Genomic DNA, 6860 nt, shown 5'->3' with positions numbered 1-6860 from the left:
AATATTCTTATTTAAACCATGGCAGAGTCTTAGGAGTCATCCTCAAATAATGCAGGGAAGGGTGGGGGTTCCAGGGACCTCACCTGCCCTGGCCTGGGGAGGAGTTACCCCAGACTTTTGGGTGTATCAATACCCCAGCTCTCTCCCTCTTCAGACAGGGGCTGTCAAGCTTCCTTATATTCTGTTTACTAGAATATGTCTGCAGGGTCCCCCTCTGGTCTCCAAAAGAATGACAAGTTGTGTGTCAGCCTCCTCCTCCAGCCCACTGTGCCCTTGACCCTCTCAAGACTGATCCTGTGGAAACCATCAAATGTAGTTAGTGGTGAGGGAGCTATAGCCAGGCTTTCACCTCCCTTCTCCCAGTGCTTGGAAGGATTCTCAGAGTTAGGCAGACATAAAAGTTCCCATTTCCATGTCTCAGAGGGGCACAGACAGATTTCAGGCCCAATGTACCCATATAGCTGGGACCCTGACCTTCCGTTCATACCCAAGTCAGCTCACCACAAGCCTCAACCCCACAAAGACTCAGTCCCTGGAGGAGCTGCCCATCTACCCACGAGTGCTCTGAACGTGAAATCAGAAGGGACAACCATGCACAAGTACAGGTTCTTTGGGAAGAACAGCTTCAGGGTGTGTCCCAGAGCACTTCTCATAACTGGCACAACTTCTTTTCTATCTCTGGAGCATCCTGCTGAGCACAGGCCTTTGTGGAGTCCTGGTTTCCTGGAACTCCAGTGAGATCTGTGTCTTCAGAGTTTGTGTTCTAACCTAGACCAGCCAAATGCTTTAGATTCTGGGCCCAATCTAGCTCTGCAAGAAGGATAGAAGTCTCTGCCCAGGAGATCTCTCTCTCTTTCACTCTCTCTCTCTCTCTCTCTCTCTCTCTCTCTCTCTCTCTCACACACACACACACACACACACACACACACACACACACACATTGTCTCTGTCTGTCTGTCTCTCTCTGTGTGCCTTTCTGTGTGTGTGTGTGTGTGTGTGTGTGTGTGTGTGTGTGCAAACACTCAAGCACACACACACATAGGTATGTAAACATGTAGAGGCCACAGGAACACTTTGAATATCATTCCTCAAATATTATCTACCATTTTTGAGACAAGGTCCCTAACTTGAAATTTTCCAAGTAACATAGTCTGGCTTACCAGCAAGCTGGGTGAAAATCTAAACAGGATAGCTAAATGACCATTCATTCAGCACTCACTGTGTCACCTGGTCACTGGAGACCTCCGATCCAATTACTAGACTCAACAGATGCTGGAGGTCTGGTCACTGTCCTTTTATTTGTTGTCTGCAGAGCTTTACATGTGTAGGCAAGAGCTCTGCTAGAGTCTCATTCTAGCCCTGCACAGTGGGCATCCTTACAGTGGAGAAGCCAGAACTAACAACTGAGTGCAAACCCCCAGCATGCAGCTGGCCCGCTGGGCCCTGTTCTAGATATTGATGACCCAGGCTCTCTGGGGTCTGTAAAGGACTAACCACTATTATCCCAATTCCCTTGGAGACAGGAGTATGGTTACATCCCTTGTGAGAGAAACTCAAAGGTTCTTGAGGTTGTCTGTGGGGTGACCCATGGAGTCCCTACCTCTTAACTAGCCAGGCGGCACGCTAACAAGTCATGGGCAGTTCTACAGGAGAGCATTTGTGAATGAGCCCACAAGATCCTGGGGTGGGTGTGTCACAGACACCTTCATGGGTGCTCCTTGGGCCTGAGTATCCCCTTTGGTCCCCATGGACAAGCATGTTGCCCTTCTTCTGGGTCTTCCCTGATTGAACACAGCCTTTCCCTGGCTTCCTAGAGATGGGTACTCAAACAGGAGCTCCAGGCCCAGGAGGCCAGGCCTCATCCCAGCAGTCGGGGCCCAGTCCCTCATTATCCTCCCACGGCTTCACAGTAGAGATCATAAGCGCTTTGTGTCAGCTCCATGCTGGCAGCCGCGCGGCAGGAGGCGATTGAGGTCAGGGAGGCAGACAGCCTACCCATCACGCCTGTGTGCCATTCCTCACTGGTGACAAGCAATCTCCCGCCGAGGGTCACCTCTGGGGAAGTGATCCCTCCCAGCCCAGCTCAAGTGCCAAATTGCAGCTTTGTTGGTACCCACGTGCAGTGCACCCGCTCCAACCGCCTCCGTAATAAATGGTTAACCTGCGGCCTCTCCCTTCTGCATCCAGTCTAGGCGGTAAATGCATTAACCTGCAACTGGGCCATGCACAGGACTTGGAGGAAGAGAGAGACCGGTCCTGGGGGACAGGGATGGGCATGAAGAGGCAGCAGAGGGTCTCAGACTGAGAGGGGGACATTGGGGAGAGCATCAAGGGACGAAAAGCTGTTGCAAGGAGACTGGATTCCTCCTCTTTCTGTCACCTGTACATAAGGAAGCTATGCCTGAGGACTGGCTGAGGGTTTGTCTCTGAGCATGATGCTGTGCTCACTGGGAAAGTGTTGTGTGGTCTCTGAGAGTCCATAGTGTGTGTGTGTGTGTGTGTGTGTGTGTGTGCGCGCACGCGCACATACATGTATGTGAAAGTGTGTGCATGTGTGTACATATGTATGCATATGTGAGTGTGCACATGTCTGTGCATGTGTGCATGTGTGTGCATGTTCATGTGCATGCACATACCTCTCTGTGTGCATGTGTGAATGTGTATGCATACCTGTGTGCATGTATGCATGTATGTGAATGTGCACATATGCATGTGTGTACATGCCTCTGTGTGTACATGTGTGTGAGTATGTGCACATGCCTGTGCATGTGCATGCATATGCATGTGTATATGTCTGTGCACATGTCTGTGAATATGTGTGCATATACAAGTGTGCTTGTGTGAGTGTGTGCACATGCCTATGCACATGTGTCCATAGGCATGTATGTACATGTGTGTGTGTTTGGGTGTTTGGGGGAGGACAAAGAATGGAGAGATAGAGAAGAGAGAGACAGATGATAGGGATGAGGTGAGACATGTGTAAATAGAGACTGGAGGGGAGAGGCTGAGAGTCAGAGAGGGGGGCCTGAGATGGAAAACAAGCTCAGAAAATTGAAGCCAGTAGAAGGTTGACAGAGGGCAGCCATGCTGAACAGAAGACCAAGGTGGGATCCCTGCGCCCTAGGAGGAAAAGCCCTTTGTTAATCACAAAACCTTGACATCCTGCTACCTTCCCTGTACAGCATCACCAGACTCACTCACAAAGCCCTCAGGTGTACATGCACCCAGGTAGCCACAGGCACACATTCACAAACATATTCACACACCCCCACCTTCATATGCACATGTGTGCACATGAACACACAAGGCACACATATTGCACACACACACACACAAATACAAAGAGAACTGATAACAATTAGACATATGCAGACACCCTGCACACACACAACTGTACATTCATTTGAATATGTATATACACTTGGCCAATCCAAGTTATATCACACACGTAGTCACACATACATGTGTGCTCTCATACACACATTTCCTGACATGTGTAGTCACAGGCATGCCCCCCCACACACACACATATGAACACACACACAGTCTAGAGTCAACACTGGCCCCTATCCTTCACACAACTCAGCCACAGCATAGAGAGTCTGTGTCAGACCAAAGGAAACATCTCAGTTTGGACGAGGCTGGGCAGCACCCAGGCCAGGGGTCCTCAGGAGAACTAGGAAGGCTGATGGGAAACTAGGAAGCTGCAGTCAGCCGGACAGTGAGTTCTGACCCAAGCTGTCCCACCCAGGTCCCCAAGATGGGCCACTGGGTTTCTAGAGACTGACATCTAGAGAAATAAAGGTAGTTGGTGATAGAGCTGGGCTTTGCTCCACCTCTCTGTCTTGATCAGGCACAGTCATGGGTAGCTCCGTCCTGCTGACCCCCAGCCATGGGCCAGCAAACATCTTCTCCTTGATGATGTTTGCCTATCTGCATTCATCCTGGGTGCTTAACGACTCCCACAGTCCCCAGATCATTCCCAATGCTCTGCAGTGATTAAGGGTACCAAGCACTCACAGGCACACACAACCAAAGCCGTAAAAATAAAAATCTTTATTAATTTTTTTCAAATGCAAGAGAGTGGGCTGGAGAGACAGCTCAGAGGTTGAAAGCACTGGCTGCTCTTCCAGAGGTCCTGAGTTCAATTCCCAGCAACCACATGGTGGCTTACAACCATCTATACTAAAGTTCTGATGCCCTCTTGTGGCATGTAGGTGTACATGCAGATAGAGCACTTAACACACATAAAATAAATAAATAAATCTTTTTTAAAGTGCAAGAGGGTGTGAAAGATAGGGGGACTCTGTTTATGAAAGAGCAAGAAAGAAACAGTTATTTCCAGAAAGTGTACTAACAGGGCAACAGTGCCTTTCTAATACTCTCTGGATGACATCAGGACAGATGTTTAAAGCACTGTCCCGTTAGACATTAGTCATTCAACAGTTGTGTCAACCACTATGAACAGGCCAGACCGGTCCCCAGAGAAAGCTTCAGTGTACAATCTGGCTGACTTAAATGTCAGTTCCAGTCAGGTTCTAATGCTGTTGAACTTCAGTTTACTCCTGCACACATATCGGAGGACACCAGAATGGCTGTGGAGACTCAAAGAGGAATTGTACACTATGAGCCACACTCTTGCTGGTGGCTCTTGCTGCCCAAGAGCCACTTGTCAACCTTATTCATCAGAAACCGACCAAGCCTTCCCTGCTCTCAGCCCTGGAGTCGGTGCTAAAGGCTTTTAACAGGGCGAAGGCAAACAACCCTCTGCCCGAGGCAGGCCTGAGAGCCCGAGCTCCTGTCCCATGCCCCTGAATTAATGTGAATGCTTACAATAAGACAAAATGGGAAGGCATAGTACACGGGAGGATGACAGGAATGAGTCTGCTCATAACCTCCTCTTCTGCCTTCATTTTCTCAAAAAAAAAAAAAAATATATATATATATATATACAAGAAGACTTGGCCCTAACCTTGAAGGACAGGGAAGATCTGCAGCAGATACTGTGCTGGGTGAATTGTTAAAAGGAATGTGCCAGCCTGTGGGTGCACACCTGTAATTCCTGCAGCCAGGAGCACATGGCTGTAATTCCCACATGTGAGAAGCTAAGGCTGGGGGATTACCAGTTGGGGGCCACACTGAGCTATAGCAAGTTTTTGTCAAGAAACCAGAAAGGAAAGGAAATAAAAAACGTAAGTGCATACATAATGCAGTCAGTGTATACTTCTATCTTTAAAAAAAAAACTGTGCATATGTGTATCTGTATGTGTGTGAGATGTGTGAACATGTGTGTGTATATATGTGTGTGTATGCATGTGTGTGTGAGATTGTGTGTGTGTGTGTGTGTGTTTGTGTGTGTGTAGTCTGGGTTTTTTGAGATTTTATTTATTTTATGTGTATGGGTGTTTTGCCTACATGTATGTGTGAACATGTTACAGTGCCCACAAACACAAGAAAGGGGCATTGGATCCTCTGGAACTGGAGTTATAGAGGGCTGCCAGCTTCCATGTAGGAGGTGCTGGGAACTAAACTCAGGTTTCCTGAAAGAGTAGTCATTGCTCTGAACAGTTTAATGATCTCTTCAGCTCTTGTATTGTTTTATTTTTTTACAATTTATTTTATTGTTTCATTTATTTGTATACTGGGGAGCATGGCATGTGTATGTACGTGCCCAAGGATGCCAGCAGAGGACGTCAGATGCCCTAGAGCTCAGCAGATGCTCTGAGCCTCCTGACATAGGTGCTGGGAACCTGTAAAAGTAATACTGTCACTTGGCCCCCAGGCCATCTCTTCAATCCTGTCTATCTGTATTCTGAGTGTCTACTGTGTCCTAGGCATCATGCTATGTCATGGGGACATTATCTCCAGGGACTTCCAACATCCATAGAAGCTAGATGTAGTCCTTTCCCTTGCACTGATGCAATGGTGGCTCAGACTATAAACTAACAAACAGTTTGGTTGTGGAATGTGAACTATGGCTTAGAGGCGGTGCCAAGAGCTTCCAGCCCCAACCCTGTGAGGGGCCAGATGGAAAGAGCCCCTGACCAGGAGTCTCACCAGAAGCAATGCTAGAACAGCAATGGAGGTCAGTCATCCAGTGACAGTCTGAGAGGAGAAGGGATGGGAGAGAGGAACTGTTGTTCCTCAGGAAGGAATACCAAGTGAGAAGGCCAGTTATGAGGCCTGACCATCCTGGATCCCCACCAGTGCTCAATCACGTGACTGACCAGCTAACTTAGGACCTCCAAGCCTCAGACTCAGGGAGACTCCAGTGCAGTGTCAAAGGGGAAATTTTACCAAACCAAGTCCTAAACCAGGGTTGGAATCTTGTAGATTGGGGTGGGAGTAGACTGGGAATAATGGTGGGATTCCTGGATGTGCCTGATGGATGCCTCAGTTTCCCTACCATGGAACGAGGTCTCTCAGGACACAGAGCACACACGGTGGGGGCTGTGTCTGGTTTGTCACTGACAGAGGATATTTATAGATACTTCTTAAATGACTAGCTAATGGGACTCAAGTAATGATGTCTTCCCTGGCCATTTGGCCTTGGAAAGCAAAGGTCTTTTAGTAGGACCTAGAGTGCCCCAGCCCCAGCCTCAGCCCCAGACACCTAGCAGCTGGGGAACCTGAGGATATGATCTAATTTAGAAAAGGGGGCTTTGTGGATGTAATTAGCAGAGATTGGTGGTCCTATCTCAAATGTATGGCATCTTCAAGGAGGAAAATCGAGATGTAGACACCCCAGGGCAGAGAAAAAAGCAGCTTGGGCCACCAGGCAAGAGATGCATGGGTTGCCAGAAGTGACAGAGTCCAGGACACCCTCCTTAGAAGTCCCAGGAGAGCAAGGTCCATCCACC

This window comes from Mastomys coucha, unplaced genomic scaffold (genome assembly GCF_008632895.1).
Source record: "Mastomys coucha isolate ucsf_1 unplaced genomic scaffold, UCSF_Mcou_1 pScaffold22, whole genome shotgun sequence".
NCBI classification, from domain to species: Eukaryota; Metazoa; Chordata; class Mammalia; order Rodentia; family Muridae; genus Mastomys; species Mastomys coucha.
This window is presented reverse-complemented; position numbering follows the sequence as displayed.